Raw genomic sequence first — 23002 nt, forward strand, 5'->3', positions numbered from 1 at the left:
CTTACATCTTAAAACATAATTAAACTCTTAGTGACAGCAACATGTACAACAGCCAAACTAAATTGTTGAAGAATAACTAAGTGGTACAACGAACTAAAATTCCATCACCTATGTTGTTCATTTAAGTCAGAAATGTTTGTCATCTGCTGTCAAACCTATTCCTAATTTGTTTCCATACCTGCTGCTGTGTTTGGCGCACAAACAGCTCCGTGTGCGATACGAATAATTTTGGTCAGAGAGAGAAGAAAAAAAATACATAAGTGTGTCTCTTCTTCTTTCAAAGGTTGTCGACCCACCCCCCATCCCCCTGCGCTAGGTCACGTGTCAACGTTTGGGGACGCTGGGAAACTCTCGCAATGTAACGCGATGCTGTGCGCTGAACAAACAATTGTACGTGGATGCGCACGTCAATGGCAAGAGCAATCACTCCGAAGGAGGCATGAAGGGGAAACATTGCCGGGACAGCTGAAAGTCCTTCACGGGGAGAGTTCTATCCATAAGCAAAGATTTGAAGAAGAAGAAGAAGAAGAAGAAGAAAAAAGTCTCCCGTGTAGCCTTCACAGACTGTTGGGGACAAGCGCTGTTAGCGAGTAGCACCTATGAAGGCCGGAACGGCACACGATGGGGTGGGTGGTCAGCTCCACGCACGGCCGCCTTTGTCTCCCTAGCGGCAATGGGTTTTTTTTTTTACACATCGCACTAGGTACTCATTTGAGACCGAGTCGACCTAGGGAAGGAGGCCCAGGAACCGATTCAGATCATCGTCACTGGCGTTGGCTGTGAGCGGCAATCGACATCGGGTCACCGGGGTTTTGTAACGCAGCTCGCTGGCCGCTACACCGCCTAATCACGCGCGCGCGCACACACGATGCTGTTTATTTATTTGCTTAGTCCCATCTCTGCGGACTGCTGCCACACACGCACACACACTGGTTCGTGCTGTTGCCCAACCGAGCGTAATCTCACCCTCTCCCGCCCCCCACCCGAGGATTCGATGTTTGTAACGCACTAAAAGCCCCCTCCTTCCAAAGCGCGTGTTTGTGTTTGGCGAGAAGCCGTGGGTGTGCGTCGGGTTTGCCCGGAGATTGCTGAGGTCAGACTCACGTGGTTGGCAGCGGTGTTTGGTTGGGTGGTGGTGGTGGTGGTGAGGACAAAGACAAAAGTTCCCCCCGTATAGCCTACACAGACTGTTGAGGTAAGTGCCGTGAGTACTTATTAAAGCCTACAGGGCGCGCACGAACGGGTGGAGTGAGAAGTACCGTGGCTGGACAGGTTTGTTTCGTCAGTTGCGATGGGGTTTCTTTTTATTTTTACACATTTGCGCCAGACGCACGTTTAAGGCCGAGTCGGCCATGGGGAAGTCCCTGGACCGGTTCACTCGCGACTGACGTTAACCGCAGACGGGAATCAACATCCAGGTCGTCAGGTTCGCAGTGCAGTGCGCGAACCATTGCGTCAAGAGGCAAAGACAAAGATCCCCCCGTATATCATTGACACACTTTTGGAGCAAGTGCTGTTAGCGAGCAGCACCCTATGAACGCTGGCACGGCACACGAGTCGGTGGGTGGCTAACACCACGCCCGGCCGCCTTTGTCTCCCGAGTGGCGATGTTTACTCATCGCGCCAGGTACTTGTTTGAGGCTGAGTCGACCTAGGGGAGGCCCGGAACCGGTTCAGATAATCGTCGTTGCTGTTGCGCCGTGAGCGGGGATCGAACTGAAGTCGCCGGGTTCGTAGCGCAGCGCGCTTACTCCAGCGCCCACCGCTGCACGCAAACACACAACCTGTGATTTCTTCCCAGTCGTCTTGACATATATATTATATGTGGAGAGCATGCACACACACACACACAACAAAACATGGCATTCGCTACTAAGTGACGAAGACGTCACCACAGCGCTTGTACCAGGCTAGGTTCACTGCGAAGCCAAGGGATGTGTCGTTAATGGTTCGCTGGCAGGAGGCAAGTTACAGAACCAACCCGAGGTGACATCGTAATAATAATAATAATAACTTAAACTCGTTTAATTCTCCTCTCCCAGAGAGCATGAAACACTCAGATGCGCGAGGAACCACAGACCACAGATTTATTGGCACAAATAACAAAAACCCTGCAACTCCACAAGTCAAAAACCCCTGGCCGATGAAACCAAAAAAGTAAAGAAACAATACGTGCCGTTCCCTCCGCTCTGGTGGAAGGGCCATTGCCCAAAATATCAACTATTGCACGTTAGTTCCTGTTTTAGGGGGCAGCTTTATTGCGAACGTGGGGAGTCGTTTCGTTTTCATTTGTGCTCGCCACTGCTCACCCAGCAGCAGCAGCCAGCAGCATCGCCAAATAATTCGTTCCCGTACTCGGTGACCGCGCCAACACACACACAAAGACAAAGATTCCACCCCCCCACTATAGCCTTGACATACTGTTGGGGCAAGTGCTGTTCGCGAGCAACTATGAAGGCAGGGACGGTACACGAGGGAGTGGGTGGCCAGCACCACGCCCGGCCGCCTTTGTCTCCCCAGTGGCGATGTTTACACACCGCACCAGGTACTCGTTTGAGGCTGAGTCGACCGAAGGGAGGCCCGGGACCCGTTCGGATAATCGTCACGTGGTGTTGACCATGAGCGTGAATCGAACTCGGGAAACGCCGGGGTCGCTGCGCTACCGCTCCCCGCGCCAACGCACTCACGCGCGCGGCACGGCACGGTTCGGTGTTCCGCTGGGATCACAAAGGGCGAGGAGGCGACACGCTCCTCGCGGCGTTGCGCAAACACGGGCGCACGCCGGGGCAAGCTCGGGCTTGACGGAGACGCGACCCCCGCCGAGCCCATCACCCAACCCCTGCCACCCCCCTCCCCTGCCCGCCCCCCCCACTGTGGACCTTGGCACAATAGAAGCTCGCAGGGAAGAAGCGAGCCGTCTCGGCCCCGTCTCGCTACGCGCCGGAGTTCCCGTTTGCTCGCTCGGTGCTTAGCGATAAAACCGTAGCCACCACCACAACAGCAGCATGGTTACCAAGCAGTAACTACACCGCGTTTCATAAACTCCGCATACGCACGTGCACATCGTACTGGGGGTGGGTGGGGGGGAACACTCCACGTGGACAGTTCGTCCGTCAGTGATCGCCAGCACCCGAGTAACAAAATGTTGTGCGTACAAAGACCCCAAAAATGCATAATCAATTACTCAATGGATACGTGCGAGAATGTATCAAATCGCTGGCAAGCGGAGCCGTGACATCCATTGTGTAAAGCTAGCGCGTACTCGAATGAGGTATTTAAGGAATAGCCACAGTGCGATTGTGGCCACGCACCCCAAATGATTGGCAATACGGTAAACCATTGTAGTCTGTGCTCCTTTAACGGAGGAGGAATTGCAAAAAAAGGAAGTACCACTAAATCGATCCTGAAGCCCTCTCTCTCTCGCATGGCTCGCAGACCTTGACACCGTCATTTAGCTGCGTGTTGTACTCAGCTAAGTTGTCCACCTGTGAGTGAGCGTGATGGTCACGGAACTTACTTGAGCAATTTTCGTCACGCGTCCTTTTTTGGACTAAATCAAAGAACCAGGGGGTATGTTTTATTTAACACAGTTGCTGAGCACAGGCCCGAAAACCAAAAACACTTCCAAAGGACCAGGTGGAATTAGCTTTATTCAACACACATTAATTGTGCAATATATAGATTAGGATTGGAACAATTTACATCTCCAGAGATTCGACGAATTTTCGTGATTTAGGGCCACAACCCGATTCAATGACCAATTCATAATAAAATATAATGATGATGACCAATTCATGTTTTGACGTTAGAGGGAATGGTACTGCCTAAAGCGCCTGCAGGGATGATATGAAACTGTGGCATAAAACATATACATAACAAATAATATTCTTACATACGAAGTTGAATGCGTGAATAATGCAGTGGAAAATCAATATCAATCGATTAATCGATGCACCCTTAATATATGCTTACATCTTACTGTTTTAAACTGCATGATTTAAGAAATGCCTCGCATTATACCAACATGAAAGTCTTCCTATTGTTTTTTACTATTATAAATTATTTTTACCATAATACGCAAACACCAAAACTTACCTGTGAGCCACATGGCCTTCGTCGCTGATCGAGCCTTACGAGGGAAGAGAGAGAGACGCGGAATGAGCAAAGGCTGAGCTCATCGAAGAGACAACAAAGGGAGGAACGATGCACGCGGTTGTTTGATTTGTGTTGCGGGTCACCTCTCATGCCTCTCAACAGCATTCTCGAGGCGTTCACGTTTCATGGGTCAGAACGTGCGACTGCGAGCGTTCTTTTTGTGAGTCACTGCCAAGCCGTCTGGGAGGGCGATGTTTAGGATTGCTCCCTGGCATCCCGTTACAGTCCCATTAGCCTTGCCACAGGGCGCGGCAAAACCCCCTAAGCGTGAGTCATATTTGATTTCACCGGTGGAAGAAGACGCGCGGCTCGGAAGCCTTCTTAGAGAGATGGAGGCTACGGTTGTGAGAGAGGGAATGAACGTGGTCCAGGGTGCAGCCCTGAAATAACGCGTTCACGCCACTGTTGGTGGAATGGCCTCTCTCAGCAGGGGGAGTTCTAGAGATTACCCCCTCTAAAGCATATTTTGGCCTACTCCTCCATGCTGGCCAGGCGTCTTGGAAAGGTGAGAGTGTCCACACTTTACCCCACTGCGCGTGACCTGCCGATCGACTGCCTGTGCTGAACCCATTCATATCGCTGGGTGGACAGAGGCGTAGGAGGGGGATTAAAACTGTCACGCCGGGAGATTGAGCCGAACCGGCGGCCTCTGGGCTGCAGGGTCCAGTGCGCTGACCGTCACATCGCGGCAGCATCCCAGAATCAGAATCTGTATTTATTCCTGGAGCAATCCGATGAGCTGTGAAGCTCTTTTTTCACAGATGTCTAGTAGGGGCGGGTTACAAAGTTACAAACAACAAAGAACACAAAAAACCGATAGGTGTTGCGACGCATAGGATGCACAAGCAAGCCACTAAAAAATTAAAAAAATAAAATATGGGTATATATTGCAGAAGTATATCAATTCCTGTCGATTTTTTTTAAACATCAAATGCAAGCTTGGGCATGGCAGCAGCAACAAAAACAAACCCATTCCCAGACCGCAGCAAGAAAAGCACAGTGTCTGAATAAAATTGCACATTGCTCCGTCAAAAAGAAAATGTTTGCACGTCTCCCAAGAGAGGGTAGAGAGAAGAAACGTCGACAAAGGAGAGTAGCGAGTGCAAGAGAGACAAAGAGGCGAGAGACGTCACGCCGAGGGGCTCGGGGGGGGGGGGGGGCGTTCTCCAGCGTCTGAATCAAAACTAAAAGAGAAACCATCCTCGAGCCATGCACTCTATTTGCTTGGATACCACAGGCCCGATTTAGGACCAAAAATCTCTCTAACACCCGGAGTGTTCTTGCCGTGAATGATGTGGTGGGTTTGCTTTGGGGATGCTTTCAGTTTCATCTTACATTCAAAAGTATCTAGAACGAAAAAAAAATCCACAAGGTATTGGGCCTAACACACACACACACACGGATTCTCATGAAAAATAAATACGTTCCCGAAACTCAGTCAGGATTTCTTGGCTATACAAATAAGGGGCAGGCACTGTTGAGTACGCTTGTATGTCATCCAGCAATGTGGAGACAATTCATGGTGGATCTCGCACGCACACACAGACACACATAGTTGTTAAACGCCCCAAACGCCACTCGGGCCCCAAGGTGACCGAGAGATGGCAGTACTGCAAGCAGGTTGAGTTTTTATCTCGCACATGCATGGGTTCATTCTGGGTGCTCCGGTTTCCTCCCACACATAGCAAAAAAAAACATCCGCTAATGAAAATAGGCCAAACATCCCAATGCAGGACCCTCCTACATAGGATTATTTAAAGGTCAGTGAGGGTTTTCATGGATAAGTTAAGGTCATTCGTATTGCAACTGTGGACTTATGCGCACCAAAATTGTTTCTCTCCTTTAAGTTATTTGCAGCAGACCGTATTCATTATTCTAACGGCAACAATAACATTTGTTAATAAAGATTTGGCAACGTTGCCATTGTATTGATACATTTCATGCTTTTTGTTCGCTCCTTCTTCGATTGTGTCCATAATTGCCTTGGAACATCATTTCTCGTTTTGGAGAGAATATTTGGAGACTAACAATTCACTCGCCTGGCAGGATGTTATTAGGAAGTGTTCACAGCACCAGCGGATATCCTTTGTTAGCTAAACAAGACATTGTTCAATTCTAACAATAATTATATTTTTGTTCTTTTATAATTTCAGCTACAAGGCACGTTCATGCTGTGCGGGCGATTTCCAAGAAAGGGCAAGACAGGGCCTTGATTCACAAACACTGCGGTACTGTGCCATATTTAATTCTATTGCATTGTACGTCGTTTTTAGTTGAATGGGTGGGCACGGAACACAGAAACCCATACTGCTGTCCCAAGGCCCCGGCAATCTTTTGTTCGGCCGTACACTCAACAATTACCCCACACGCCGCAAACAACCTCACGGAAATAATAATAAAAAAAATATATAATAACGCGCCAGACCTCCCAGCAGTTACAACGTGTTGGGGCTTGTACGTACGCGCACATTTTGAATCATTATAATAACGAGGGACAATGTCGCAGCTGGTGATGGCCTAAAACATTTTCACGAGCTCGGAGCTCGAAGCGCAACACACAACATAGGCGACTTAATTTTGTTGCTTTTGTTGTTGTCTTTGCGTTCTCGGAGCTCGAAGCGTGACACGCGAGTTTTCCCAGAAACTCCGCCGACCGCCACTCGCGCCGTGCGTTTTGTTTTTCGTCCACGAAGCTCCGTCGCGGTCAGTTTGGCCATCTTAACGGCGATTGAATCAGAATGTTCCTTCGTATTTCTGCTTTGGCTGGGGGCGGGAGGGGTTGCGGTGGCGAGATGTTAACTACATCGTCTGGTGTACAGGAGGTCGTGAGTTCGATCCCGACCCTGACGCCTGCTGTACATTTGGAGTTTGCGTGTCTCTCTCTTATCACCACGGTGGCTAGGAGATGTTAACTACATCGCCTGGTATACAGGAGGTCGTGGGTTCATGATTTCAGCCACCTATGAATAAATACGTTCTGAAGAGTAGCGAGTCTTTGGTGAAATTCCATTTCTGGAGAATTGATGTTTGTTGGTTTTACTGCGAAGTGATGAACAATTGCCTGTGACTGGGCATCGGGAATAGCGCTCCACCCAGTATATGTAAATAAAACAAACACGATGTTACTTCAACAAACGAACATCAGAAGCATTTCACAGGCCGTTCTCGAACACCTTAAAGTGACGCACTGTGCTATTTGAGTTCTAAATGGAGACTGTGTTTGATGACGTTATGGTAACACCATAATATAAATAAAATTGCGAAAAGGACCACAAAAATGTAAAAGCAAGTTCCACAATGACAAGTCAAACTCATGCTTATCACAAGAGGTGAAAGGATAATGGAATTTTTAAAAAAACAGGCACGCACAGAGCAAGCATTTTCTTCTATTACACATTTAATTTTAATATTGGAGCTGGAAACAAATTATGATAACTTTATGATAATTATCATAACTATCATACAATTATCATAATTCTCTATTTCGCCCACAGAATAATTTTCGGGAATTTTCTCTCCATTTTTTTCTGAAGGTTCTTCATACTCGTGGCCAGGGTGCTCACCACAAAACCAGCACCGTTCGTGGCCTCAAAACTTGTCATTAATATGCATCATAGGGGTGAGATGTTAACTCAGTTGCCTAGTATAGAGGAGGTCGTGGGTTCGATCCAGACCCTGACGCTTGCATATTTGGAGTTTGCATGTTTCTCCAAGTGGCAGTGTGTTTAAAAACATGTCTATGCCCCTGCCCCCTATTTTTTCCTCGTGAGCTTCGAGTATTCATATTCGCAGATGTAATATACGCGCCGTTCCCCAGGAACGTACCACCCGCGAATATTCAGGGTTTACTGGAGTGCCATTTGCTTCATATACGATTATTCCTACAATAGTTAGTAAGAGGTGGATGCTAAAAAAAACACGGATGCATTATCCATCGTTCGTAAGAATCGCCAATTGTTTGGAAGCAGTGGCCCAAATTATGCCTAAGTTTACTATGACCCACAATGACTCATTAGCTAAAATATATATATATATTCCCACTCAAAGAGTTGACTTTATTTCTCCATAAGCAGAATTTCGGAGTTCACTGGATCTCTCCGTTCAAGTTAGCCTGAAAAATATATACATGAATGCATAGAAGAACACATTTATCTACCGAAAGAGCAAATTAACTGTTCACTTATTTAAAGTAACTGATTCTACCAATTGACAACGTAGCAGTGGGTAGGTATAATGCAACGGATACATTTTTACGACCAGAATTACTTTTGAAGCCGAGGCATAACAAGGAGGGTGTTGACGTTCGAACTGATGATAACGTAGCCATTCTCGATCCCGAGAAAGCCTCACCGAGTCTCAAGACAATTTTTTTTTAATGAAGGGATCCTTCTTGAAGACGTGTGGCCCATTCCATCGCCGAGCTATTGGGGACAAGGCGCCTGACAACCCACGCACAAAAAAAACAAACACACACACACAAAAGGGGGTTCACGACTTCCACTCATTTTCTACGCAACAAAGAAAAACCCTGCATATTTACACCGCGTGCGCGCTTGTGAGTTCGGACGAACGTATACACTACGCATCGATATATATAGAAATACACATATTTAGAAAGGCACTTTTTTTGTTTTAAAACCACGCCTTTAGAGGCACGTAAACGTGCAGAGTTACAGACGGTTAACTTCACTTAGCTCAAGGCCGTGGTCGGGCAGAGGTAATGCTCGGTTATGCATCATTCCTCCCCACGACACCGCCGCCTTGCGTGGCCTAACCCCCCCACCCTCCTGCCCCCTACCCCACCGCAATACTCGAGTTATTCACAGCCCCCTAACGAACAAAAACCGCTGCGTGCTGATTGCTCGGGGGATCTGGGAGGTGGTAAAGGCTTTGGTCAAGCCGTGACGGCCCCCATGATGTAAACAAAGTCTGAAAACATCACCACCGCAACAAACAACACCACCCTCCTCTCCATTACTGGCCGGGCGCCCAGTGAGCTCGCGATCTGTCTGAGCCAGAGCCAAAAAATGAATGTATAATATATACGTGTGTGTATACAAACAAGTGCAGAGATCTCAACTATTTGGTGTGATTATAAGTGTCGTGTTATGTGCCGAGCGATTGTGCAGTGTGATTTTAATCGTACATTATAATGAGTTGCAGACATTGCACGTATGTATGTTGAACTTCTTTTGCACCGTACGCCGTCAACAGTGCTAATCGGAGGTGCGGAGGAAGGACAACAAACTACACGCAAAAAGCAGTTCTAAAGAAATACAATTTCAATATATAGCTCCAGTGGCTTCCTAACATCGGAAGGGAAGAGCGTTCCAGACGGGCGCAGAAGCGCATCTTTGCTCGATGGCGAGCAGCCAAACGTCGCCGCCGCTGCAGCTGCGGGGATGAAGATCGGAGATCTCGCGATGATTTACGCTCCTTGACGAGGTCAGCAAGGTAATCGCCAGCTCACACCCTGTTCTTCTTGATTTACCTCGGTGGTGACTCTTGATTAAAGTTTGCCGCCACCATCTCCAATCTTGAGCCTCGTGTTAATTGCATCGTACGGGGGCACCTGCTGCCTCGCTTGAAGTCACCACGCGGCTTCCTGTAGTTCTACTTCATGGCAATTTCCCCCAGCATTCATCCTTGTGTAGCAAGCCCTCATCCCTCTGACAATATGCCTACGACAGATCTCTTCCTGCCTTCTACGAATTGGTCCAATTAGACGTCTCTCCTTGTCAACCCATTCCCTATTTTCTCGCTATGAACCCACTCTGTATTATCTCCTTGTGAACCCACTCTGCATTATCTCCTTGTGAACCTACTCTGCATTATCTCTACGTGAACCCACTCTGTATTATCTCCACGTGAACCCGTGAACCCACTCTGTATTATCTCCACGTGAACCCACTCTCTATTCCCCACTCTATATTCCCTCCACGTGAACCCACTCTGTATTATCTCCTTGTGAACCCACTCTGTATTATATCCACGTGAACCCACTCTCTATTCCCCACTCTGTATTCTCTCCACGTGAACCCACTCTGTATTATCTCCACGTGAACCCACTCTCTATTCCCCACTCTATATTCCCTCCACATGAACCCACTCTGTATTATCTCCTTGTGAACCCACTCTCCATTCCCCACTCTGTATTCTCTCCACGTGAACCCACTCTGTATTATCTCCTTGTGAACCCACTCTCCATTCCCCACTCTGTATTCTCTCCACGTGAACCCACTCTGCATTATCTCCACGTGAACCCACTTTGTATTATCTCCTTGTGAACCCACTCTGCATTATCTCATTGTGAACCCACTCTGCATTATCTTCACGTGAACCCACTCTGTATTTCCCACTCTATATTCCCTCCACTCTGTATTATCTCCACGTGAACCCACTCTGTATTATCTCCTTGTAAACCCACTTTGCATTATCTCTACGTGAACCCACTCTCTATTCCCCACTCTATATTCCCCTCCGCCTCTGTATTATCTCCACGTGAACCCACTCTGTATTCCCCACTCTATATTATCTCATCATGAACCCACTCTGCATTATCTCCACGTGAACCCACACTACACACCCCTGCTGCGAGGATGACGACCGTGGTTCTCGTGATGGTCCAATGCTCCTTGCCGACGTCGGCGAGCTGTCGTGGCTCCCGTGTGCCAAGCACTTTGTGTGTGCAACAAGCGCCACCTTAGGACGCACGCGTTCGGCGACCGGAAGCCAATGCTGCCCGGCGAGCAGCCGAAGAACCACGCTGGATGAAGGCCTCCCCCTGCTACTTTAGCCATGAGGGTTGTTTGACCATATTTCACCGTAGTGGTCGGCAGGATGCAGAGCGGGGGCACGGGGGGGGGGGTGAGAGGGCCTTCAGAATTGATTTCAGACGCCACTTGCCACTGGCCGGCTTGCATTTTAGAACTCCCTGGAAAGGGCGCTTTGTAAATCCCAAATAGAATGGACCGTTAGCTGTGATCGAACTCACGTCGGTGGCAGCAGGGTTTGTAGTGTCCTGTCACGTGATAAACATTGCGTTCCCACTCCACATTACTGCAATAATACGATGTATCCAGGAAAGCTGAATTTTTTTTTATATTTAAGCAGGGATGTTTGGCCAATTCCTTTAATGAACGTTTGGCTTCGTGTGGGATGAAAGCAGAGTGGTCACATAAATGTATGTACGTCGAACATCTTTATGCACCGTAAGTAACCGACAGTTCTGTTTAAAGGTGCGGGGGAATGGCAACAAGCTAGACACCAAAAGCAGTTCTCAAGAAATTAGGTCGTGTGATCCTACGCATACGCAGGAATATTTACTCCAAATAACAGGACGACTGTGTCGTTATATCTAATCAATTTGTGTTCTTACAATTATAACTACCCGAGGTGCATATTCTTTGATTTGTTTCCCAGTTGTCCCTCAAAACAAATAATACCTTCATTTGATTTAAAGCTTTCGTGACTGCAGTAATTCATATTCTTAGTTCTTTCGGTAAAGTCACGTTGAAGGGAAACAATAAAAGAATAAAATATATATAAAACAATAAAAAAATTCTGAAGACGACCATTTGTGTTATGGTCGAAACGTCGTGAGATTTTTTATTGTTTTTATATATTTTTTTATTTAATTGTTTCCCTTCAACGTGACTTTACCGAAAGAACTAAGATTATAATACCTTCATTTGTCAAACTGGCGTTCTCTCTCTCTCTGTGGCCTTTCTCAAAGACGTTGGCTATCATGGCATTTATTCCATTGAGCCCTGCGAATGATATTTACTCAAAATCTTTCCATCCGATGCTCCTCCCTGTTGCATCCAATTGTTAAAATTGCTCGCGTAATTTAACTCGCCGTCTTCCCCAGATTCCTATTGTAACTATAACTTTCCCCGTCGAAATATTAAAGTCAGTCTCCGGTTTTCTCATTACATGTCCAAGAAATATAACTCTCCGCCTTTCCCTAATAATTCTCATTAATGTTCTGGTTGTGTGCCCAACTGCTCTCCGTGATACATTCATGTTGTTTATCTATGTCTGTCCATTAACTTTTTGACATCCTTAAAAAGCACATGTCTGTTGCTTCTAGCTTGTTTTGTAATGTCCTTTGTAATTGTCCGGCTTTCACATCCATAGAGGAGAACGGACCATATATAACAATGCAGTATTCTAAGTCAGAGAGAGAGATAGTGGTATTTAAATCGGTAAGGCAATGCCCTAAACTCGAACGTGTTCGACCCTTATTAAGCCGGTCTATGCAAGTGGCAATAATGAATAAACCCCTTTTGCTTCCAGATAACACCTGGCATCGTACCGTAACTCTGCCAAGCAGTGGACGCGTGACCTCCCCTCGCCAGAGAGCTCGCCAAACCCTGAAAGAAGCCGCAAATTTACTGCGCGGGGGTGGGGCGACAGAGAGGGAAGGGATTGAGTGAGATGGTGGCGGGGGGGGTAGATGGAGAAGGAGGAAAGAGTTCGCCATTCGGTCCTTTCGCAAAAGGGGGTCATGCCCTGCCTGGGTCAACTCGGGGGATTGGAGGGCGAGGGGCGGGCGGGCGGGGGGGGGGTCAAACAAACACGACAACAACAAAACATTGCGATCGAGGCGCCCGCGACCTTCGGCGGCGATAAACTGTCCCAGGGTGGGGCACCGCGAGGCATATGGGATGCGCGCGCGGGACAGGGTAAGCGTGGCGGCATTGTTGCAGCGTGACAGCGGTAATAGGGTCGCCCAAACAGCGCAGGCGGCCCCCATCTACAGAGTGTGCGGCCCGTTCGCTCGCTCGCACGCTCGCACGCGCGTGCGGTCCGCGAAAGCAGGAAGCCGAAAGGCAAACGTGACCCCCGCGGCTTAACCCCTTATCTGAGAGTACTTGAGGAGTACTTCACAGCGCAGTCACTATTTATTCAATATACGCTACGCGCGCACGCGCAGATGAAAAAAAAATCTCGCGCGCGTGCATCCGGCATCGACACGCGACTCACGGGCGCGTAGCGATGCATCGCGCATCACGGCGTTCACGAGTTTGGGTGATCTCTTGAAACAACGGTTCGATGTTGACTAAAGTCGCGTGCGCACCGAGTTCCGTGTTGTTTATTGGATCTCTGTTTTTCATTTTTTTTTTTTTAAAGTGCTGCCCTCTCTCTGTGTCAACCCGCTGCGTGATGACGCGTTGAACCCAGTCACCTCGCGGTGAAATTTCTGCCCTGGCTAAGATGAGCGGCAAGTGATGCCTATCCAGTATTGGTCCACCCCTTCAGCAACCTCCACAGACACACGTGGTGAAGTATGGTCAAACTTAGTCCCTCATTACATTTTAAATAATAATGGTTTACCTTTAATATCATCTGGGATGCTACTTAGATTGCAGCGTCGCTTAGTGCGAGCTGGGCAACTCTATCGGATGAACTCTTGAACCCCAAAAACTTGGTATGTATCCTCCCGGAGAGACAAAGAAATGCCAATCTTCCATGAATACAATCATCTCCCCCCCCCCCCTAGAGGAGGAAAGGTCGCCCACTCTTCAAGAGGTATGGAGGGTGTCTCTATGCTAGCTCACGGGCGTATATTTTGCCATTCAGCTCTTCCGCAAACTAAATTACTTGAGGCTTAGCCTGACGTACGCACGCAAACCTGACGCACGAAGAACCTCACACGGCCACTGGGTGAGGCAAGAGTGGCCGGCTATGAATGTATAGCTATATATGACCGATGTATGAAATGATTATGTATTTTGATTATAGTGCGCTGCTACTGATCTTGTTAATCCGGCTGTTACGGATTGACTTATGCAGCTCGCGAAGGACGCTAGGTTCAGTGGTGTGTGTTGTGTGTGCCGCTATTGTAAACTTTTAATCACATTTGTTGGGAAAACTGTTACGTCGTCTAGATAGCATTGTTTTAGTAAGTTTTAGAGGGGCTTGGTTTGGCCCGATTTTTGTTTTATTTAGTATAGATGTATACTTAAAATTTTGATCTGTATTGTATAATGATTGTTATTGGGATCAAACATTGAAATTAGAATGTTTGCACTTTTTGTACGCAGCATGGACGGTTGGTGCTTTTTCTGTACGATTTTATTGTTTACGTATGTGATGTTTAGATTTGTGTACATTTAATTTTAGGTGTATCTTGTAATTTTATTGTTTGTTGCGGTTGCACCCAAATCAAGAGCCGAATGGCTCACAGGGTAAATTCTAACAAATGAAACTGAAAAAACTGAAACTGAATTTTGTACGTACGTATGCTGAACTTTGTTCTCGCCGTACGTAGCCATACCGTGAGTGGGTGAGTGAGTGGGTCGGTGAGTCGGTGAGTGTACGTATGCATGTAGCACTTCTTTCACACCGTACGTAGCCAACCGTGAGTGAGTGAGTGTGTCAGTGAGCTTCCTTAGCACCGTACATAGCCAACCGTGAGTGAGTGGGGTGAGTGCGTGGGTGAGTGTACGTATGCATGTATAACTTATTTCGCACCGTACGTAGCCAATCGTGAGTGAGTGAGTGGGTGAGTGGGTGGTTGTACGTATGCATGTATAACTTCTTTCGCACCGTACGTGGCCAATTGTGAGTGAGTGGGGTGAGTGCGTGGGTGAGTGTACGTATGCATGTAGAACTTATTTCGCACCGTACGTGGCCAACCGTGAGTGAGTGGGTGAGTGAGTGGGGTGAGTGCGTGGGTGAGTGAGCTTCTTTCGCACCGTACGTAGCCAAGAGTGCCAATCGAAAGTGAGATCGTAAGAAAGTGTGCAGCGGGTTCCGCAGTGGTTATCGCACTGCACTGCAAACCCCAACAACATGAGTTTGATTCCTAATGCGGGTAAAACTATGTTGTGCCGGTGCCTCCGTTCACTTCACCAACCCCCCCACTGACCAGCACGATGAAGTGAGATCAAACAATCCCCCCGATGAACGACACCATCTCGGGAGGCCATCATTCATTACCTGATCAAAACATTGCATTGCTCACCTCTCCTATACTGTGCGCCGCTATCGTGTTTCCGTACTGTTTGTTGTTGTAACGTTCTGACCCCGTGCCCCTACCGGACGTCAGCGAAAAAGGAGCTTGAGAGCTCATCGGATTCTTCCAGTCTAAATCAACATTCTGATTCTGATTAATGAACCAGTGGATTTTTTTGTTAAAATAATAACTGATTAAACAATTGCTAACAAAAATCGCAAGGAACTGTATCACGAGAACAATTTTTTTTAATCGTAACAAAAATGTAAGTTGCGCTTATATCATAACAAACATGCCATATACGCCCCTGAGTTGCAACGACTGCGGTTAAAATGCCGGCTTTTGAAGCTGCCTAGAGTAAAGAGCCTTCGGTGCTAAGAGGTTATCTCACTGATAATCAGGAAACCCTTCGACTCTATTCCCAGGTGTAGTAAAACCCTCTTCTCCGAGCGGGGCTTTGATGTAACTCTTAGAAACATACCACAGCCACTTCTGAATGATCACGAGCATGGGCCCCACATGAGTGCACAGACATGATATGCACTCGGGGATTTCAAAGCAAGCATTTGTCTGTATTGTTCTAACCTAGATGTTGCGTATGTGGCTTAACGTGCAAGTCGGCTGTTTAAAGCGGGGCGTTTGCAGGAGTAGTTTTAACAATTTAGACCCCCAAGCAACAACGCGTAATAATTGTTATTATTCTCCACCACAAATGGCATCGTAAAATGTTCAATGTCATCAGCCGCCGTAGCAATACGGCAACCTGCCCATACATGTGTTTGCCTGATTTAAAGGCGCACGACAGGACTTCACTTTACAGGCGCTTTGGCGAACGTGACCCGAACGTATCCACAGTGAAATGGAAATGTATTTGCCTGTTTGCGATGACGCAGGGACCTTTATCGTGTCGGGAAATCTCTTGAAATCAAGTGACCAAGCATGATGGTCAAAATAACAAGTTAAAATATAAATGAGGGTTAAGCAGCCGTGGATGTTTTGGAATGCGCTTCTGCGGCCGTCTGGAACACTCTTCCCTCCGATATTAGAATGCCACTGGAGCTATGCACATTTAAATGTAGATAGAAAACTAATTTCTTTAAAACTCCCTTCTGTGTTTAGTTTGTTGTGCTCCCCCCCCCCCCCCCAACTTCTGATTAACACGGTTGGCTACATGCAGTACGAAAGAATTTCAACATACATACAAACTTACGATGTCACTCCATATACAATAACGCACTCCTTGGTGGCAGTGCTCAACAACAACAGCTAAGTGGCGGCGACATCGCCGCACAGCATTTGTGCCAGGCTAGGTACACTTTGGACGGGCGACGAAGTGATGGACGGGGTGTGGGTGTGTGCGAAGGATAGAGAGGCGACGGGCACGGCAGGAGGACGGGCGACGAAGTGATGGACGGGGTGTGGGTGTGGGCGAAGGATAGAGAGGCGACGGGCACGGCAGGAGGACGGGCGACGAAGTGATGGACGGGGTGTGGGTGTGTGCGAAGGATAGAGAGGCGACGGGCACGGCAGGAGGACGGGCGACGAAGTGATGGACGGGGTGTGGGTGTGGGCGAAGGATAGAGAGGCGACTGGCACGGCAGGAGGACGGGCGACGAAGTGATGGACGGGGTGTGGGTGTGGGCGAAGGATAGAGAGGCGACGGGCACGGCAGGAGGACGGGCGACGAAGTGATGGACGGGGTGTGGGTGTGTGCGAAGGATAGAGAGGCGACGGGCACGGCAGGAGGACGGGCGACGAAGTGATGGACGGGGTGTGGGTGTGGGCGAAGGATAGAGAGGCGACGGGCACGGCAGGAGGACGGGCGACGAAGTGATGGACGGGGTGTGGGTGTGGGCGAAGGATAGAGAGGCGACGGGCACGGCAGGAGGACGGGCGACGCTGCCGCCGTCGTCGACAGAGACCGACGGCGTGTTCGCGAAACGACGCGAAGGGGGAGAGAGGCTCGCCGGGTTTTTGCTCCGTGTGTGTACGAGGCAACGTTTCGGGCAGCGGCTGTCCCCGGAACCGACAGCGTTCATGGCAAACGTCCACAATAGAGGTTTTTTTTTTGGGGGGGGTTAGATCGAGTACATATAAGTGTGTCGGTAAACCCACCACCACCCGACACGGCCAATTCGTAAGGTTTGTCACGTAAAACTGAACGTGCCAATTCGTTACTAGTACAGCAACACCGGTGTGTTGGAGAGTAAACACACAACATTTACCATCTGAGTGCGACGTTTCCGCAGTAACTACAACTCGCATCGTCATTTGACAGCCAGATTGGTAAATGTTGTGGATTTACTCTCCAACACACCGGTGTGCTATACTAGTAACGAATTGGCATGTTGTGTTTACGTGACAAACCTTATTAATTGGCTGTGTCGGGTGGCGGGGGATTTAACGACGAATTTATATCCACGCGATCTAACCCAAAAACCTCTATTATGGAAAATATTGGTGGCGAAAGCCGAAGTGTTAAACTGGCAAACGTGTTGAGCTCCGATTAGCACGGTTGGCTACGTTTTGGTGCGAAATAAGTTAAACATAGGTAGTTTCAGATCACCTGCAACGCACCATCTTCAGGCTCAACATGAGCTGTTAACTGCCTCGTTCAGTATACAGGAGGTCGTGGGTTCGACCCTGACGGCTGCTGTAAATTTGGAGTTTGCATATTCTTCCCGTGGTCGCATGGATATTTTTTTCGGTCCCCCGGTATTTTCCCTCCACATGTAGAGTCGACGTGCGTTTAAGAGTATTTGGCTGCAAGAAAAAATGTCCACATTGGCAAGCCATGTCGCTGAGAGATCATTTGTGATAGCCAGGTCCGCTTCTCGAAAAATAGCTCTTACAGCTCAGTGGGCCTCCTTACGTGGCGAAATAAAAACAAATATAAAGTTAACAGTTTTATATTCTTGGTTCTTTCAGTAAAGTCACGTAGAAGGGAAAAAATAAAATAATAAAAATATAAAACAATAAAATTCTCACGTTTCGACTGCAACACAAGCAATCATCATCAGGTGGTTTACACCTGATGATGGTTTGCACCTGATGATGGTTTACACCGTTTTACACCTGATGATGGTTGCTTGTGTTGCAGTCGAAACGTCGTGAGAATTTTATTGTTTTATATTTGTATTATTTTATTTTTTTCCCTTCTACGTGACTTTACCGAAAGAACCAAGAATATGAATCCCTGCAGTCACGAAAGCTTTAAATCAAAATTTAATAATTTTAGTTTAGCCTTGTGAGATCGGACGCGTCATTCGGGGACACGCGTGCATAAACTTCCACTTCCAGCGGTAGTCTCTGTTTGAGAGGTTATTCTTTGTCACGCCAACAGTCGAGTCACTTTCTCAAATCCCTATCGGCGGTGGCGGCGGAGGCGGTGGTGGCTGCGGAGGGCAGCGAACAGCGCGATGCCACCCCCGCTTGCTCAGTTGGCTTTTGTTTTTTTGGGATGCCAGTTTAATTTTCCCTTCTGCTTTTCTGACCCCTGTGAACCTACGGCGATCTGCTTATCTGCTGCGTTGGCCGTAAATACTAAGGGGTATCTTCCTTTCCGTCTCTTCTCTCTCGCGAGTATGTGGGCACTTCACAAGTGTTTGTAAATACATGTAGTTTATATATCAATAATATCAAGATGTTTGCAGTTGAAGCAGGGGTATTATATTCTTGCGCGTGATGGCGGAAATATGTTCAGGAGCTAAATGCCGATGTCTAGGTCTACTATGGCCACGACGAGAGGGCTTCAGGAAAAAAACACATTTTGGTGGTTTTGCTATTCTTCCATTGAAGGAGCGCATACTACAGTGGTTTACTCTATATTCGCTGTGGTCCATAGAAGCAGAGTATAAGCACACTGTGTACACACACAGCACGTGCTTACATTATAACAGTGATGCTTGAGACTCGGGGATGCACCAAATGATAATTTTGTTACGTAAATAAATGGGAAGGGACCGTAACAAAAAAGTTAAAAGCGCAGCCCTGCATTTTTTTGGCTCGAGCCATTGCTGTCAGATGTACCTCCACTAGACATAGCTCCAGGAGAGCCTCTCTATAGAGAGTATTTGGCCAACTCTTCCAAGCTCGCCAAGGATTCTTGGAAGAGATGGGATTACCCACACTTCACCCCACTGCACGTAAACCCGACGACCAATTGAAAAGGAACCGTCCTGTAAATTGAACAAAAACGCATCGTGTACTCTCGTGGGGTATTGTGTGTCACAAAAGAAATGATTATTTACTCACATCCATGTCTCTATTTAGAATGCATGGTATAGAATTAAACTTTAAACTGTTTCATTTCAGCATGTAAAGCCCACTTGCTATATGCAGCTCTTTTTCAGGAGCGACCTGGCCACAAATGATAGCTCTAACGAAGCGGCTTATCACGTGAAAATGTATAGCAGCCAAATACTCCAAAGCGCATGTTTCTAAATGTGAAGGGAAAAACCAGAGGACCCGGAGAAAAATCCAAGAGACACGCAAAGTCAAAATATACAGGTGTCAGGGTCGGAATCGATCCCACGGCCTCCTGCATAGTTAACGTCTCACCACCGTGGCAGTTGTATATATTAGTCTATGGGACTACAGGCCTTTCCTGCTCGTGAGAAAAATAAAGTCAAACGTGGTCCAGAGTTGTCTTACGTAAACCAATGCTGTTGGATGGCTTGAGTCTGGAAGGTCAATAGGCTGATGAATGACATTATTTTTATTGACCGAAAAGTTCACATTTAAGAATTGGGCAAATAATTATCAAATGGCTGCATTGTGGTGGTGCACAAGCAACAACAAAAAAATCAAGCTACAATAATTATTTCTCATTGTCGCCACGTAATCATGAAAAAACAAACGCTGTCCTGCAGAGTAAGCTGACGATTCGGACAACGGCCATTCGTCCACACAGAGAAGTTAACTTTTAATTTGATTTAACCACTTTTAGTTTTTTTTTTCCAATGAGCAGCCGCATTTTTTTTATTCCACATTCTTAAAATATATGTAAAATTTAAAATTCACATTGCACAAGTACAACTAAGTCAAAGGATCAGGCCACCAAGGAGATCCATGGGCCGCCACAAATGCGTGAAATAAAAGCGGTGGATCATTAGGTCAACTCCCATTCAAATCCCTATACACATAACAACTAATAAACATAAAAGCCAAATTATCTCTCTCATATCTACCTGGTCTGCATCTCTCTCGTTTCATCTCGCTACACATCTCTGTGTGTCTACGTGTCTTATCTCGCGACATCTCGATCTCCTGTCTGTTTCCCTTCTGTTTGACGTGTATCTGCTCGTGTATCTTCTGTTGACGTGTCTCTGCGCTTGTATGTCTCCGTGTCCCCGCATCGCTCTGTGGCCGTGTTCTCGTGCCAATGTGTCTCCGTGTTTGAAATGGGCACTGCTGAGGGTACCATCAGACGAGCACCACCACTGCACAAAAAGTAAACTCCACTTGTGGTCGTTGAGCCATTGCCCCCAAAAGGTACGTATTGGTACCTTGAAAGGTAACAATTGCTAACAATGACTTTATTTTACGAATGTAATCTCTCGATCACAAATACATATGATAGCAGTTTCACTGTGGTAGCTTTATCGGAGAAGATATCGCATATTCCATGTAAAATATCATTTTGTCGAAAAGAAAAAAAGTAACTAACGTGATATATGCAACGTCTACGGAACACCGCAAATAAATGGGCATTGCGTCTATAACAACAGACGCTGTTTTTCCCCAGAAGATTTCTACTCGTAGCGCGGGAGACTGGGAGCATTTTTGCCAGCCCGGGCGATAACCGACCTTCGCAGCGAGCAACTCTCGTTGGCTCATGGGGACTTCGCAGTAACGCCTCGAAGCGAGAGGGCCACTCACGTGCCCGCGCGCGCGCGCGTGCGTGCGTGTGTGCGCGTGCGAGCAGGAGCAGAGGCAGTCAATACGCGGCACGTGCCTTGCGCCCTTCGGGGCGATTGGCAGCGGCCTAGAGGGAGAGAGAGAGAGATGATGTTATCACCGGCCAGTGGCAGGCGGTGGCAGAGCGTGAGAACGGAAACCGCGGTACAGGGGCCCCTAACTTTTTCACCTTCCACTTCCCACGGACGGAAGGCAGCGCGGGAGGGCGATGTGGTCACCCAACCCGCAAAAAGGCCAGAAGTCGATTTGTCACGAACACGATATTTTACATCTCACGACGTGACAGCCACGGCGATATCAGGTGACACTCTGCAAATGTAAATTTCACCAGCAAAAAAAAAACCGCGTCGTTTCGTTTGTGCGCTCTGAGCCGCAGCAAATTTTGTAGTCATGAATATGGCCGAATAGTTATTCAGATGCAGTTCACTCACTCAGAATTCTGCCAAACTTATAGCAATAATTCCAACTTTACAATCGACAGCGGTCATAACGCACACGCTGGCAGAAAGTGAAGGCGTCATGTTATCGACGTGCCGTCAATTACTCCTTAAACATTATTACTAAGCAACAACTTACATGAAGACAGTATATGTACACTTATTATTTCTAATCACAGTTGTGAACGTTATCGTTACTTCGCGGATATTTTAGTTCGTCTGGAGATGAAACTTCGGACAAACGAAAAATTTGCACCAGCCAATTCCATTACGGACACGACGATATTTTGCTAAACGATTATCGCGGATTTTACATCGTCTGGCGTTTCGTGGAATTGCCATGTCCGCGGGAGCCAACAATGTAACGTCTGTATCTCGCGAGTAGCACGCGGCCACCCACTCACTCACCCACCCGTGACTCACTCCCCTCGTTGGAGCGTGGGACCCAGCGACGAGATGCGGGCAATTACATTACAATTATTCGCGCGGCGCGAGCGCGTATACATTTTCCACGCGGCTATTAACGCCAAATTCTGTAGTCTGTTGGTTATCGGCAGAAATGGGGTTTTTTCATCCCTTGCAGATTTCAGTTTGCTGGCATTTCTGCGTTATTAAATGACTCATTTAAACTTTTTACCTTTGCCGGCGAAGGGCTTTAATAGCCACTGCATCTCTGTGTGTTGTGCTTCATTGTACATTAATACTGAAACCCCAAAAAAACGATCATGTATTTTTTTTGTGGCATATCCAATTTAAGGGTGAACAGTGGCGCAGTGAATGGTGAGTGCACCGTGCTTTAAACCTGGTGAATTGTGCACTTTTAGATCGAGATTTTAAACTATTTTCTTTAGAACGGCTTTTCGTATTTAGTTTTTTTTTTTATCCTTCAACCTGCAACTCCGAATACCGCGGTTGGTTACGTGTAGGGTGCCGAAGAAGTTCAGTAGACATACACACGTACATGCGTACCACAGGGCAAACCGCAGGAACTATCACTCAATGCGATCCCCTGGAATTACTGGTGTGGGTTTGTGGCGAGACATCTGCCACAATGCGTCTATGACAATCGCGCAACAGGGAATGACTACATTGACAGAAATGTGCAGCGATAGCAAAAACAACACACACACACACACGCATACGCTGTACAGACCGCATGACAAAAACACAAATGTGTTTTGTTTTTTAATCCGTACACCGTGTTGTACGTTCACGTTCAGCGCTTTTACGAAATGAAGACATCCACGTGACGTTGGATAGCCTCCCCCACACCGTGCGAGTCTTGGCGGGTATTTTACCATACTTCAGTTGAGGGTTGGTGACGGGTTCCGTTACGAGGTCGCACTCACCACACACAAGGTTCCTGCCGTAAATGAACCGCAATACCTCGCCGATCTCGTCAAGGTGCGTAAACCATCGCGCGACACTCCGGTCATCCTCGCAGCGGGCTTTGGCTGGCCACTGAATAGAGGTGGTCACCGCATCGCGCGCTTTTAGATGCACTTCTGCGGCTGTCTGGAGCGCTCTT

General features: G+C 47.5%; 1 long non-coding RNA gene across 2 annotated transcripts in view; it reads left to right on the top strand.

The window, feature by feature from the left end:
• Positions 1-551: 551 nt before the first annotated feature.
• LOC116946940 (uncharacterized) overlaps positions 552-23002 on the top strand; it is a 31185-nt gene continuing 8734 nt past the window's right edge. Inside the window, exons 1-4 of one of the 2 annotated variants that reach the window (XR_004403621.2) lie at positions 552-1195; positions 6309-6383; positions 7689-7774; positions 9370-10748. This is a non-coding gene — a long non-coding RNA (uncharacterized LOC116946940). Of the gene's footprint in view, positions 1196-6308; positions 6384-7688; positions 7775-9369; positions 10749-23002 lie in introns of those variants that run through there. The other variant, XR_012945532.1, reaches the window with a different exon arrangement.

Source organism: Petromyzon marinus, chromosome 28, assembly GCF_048934315.1.
Source record: "Petromyzon marinus isolate PM22_M1 ecotype Great Lakes invasive population chromosome 28, UKy_Petmar_22M1.pri1.0, whole genome shotgun sequence".
Taxonomy (NCBI): Eukaryota; Metazoa; Chordata; class Hyperoartia; order Petromyzontiformes; family Petromyzontidae; genus Petromyzon; species Petromyzon marinus.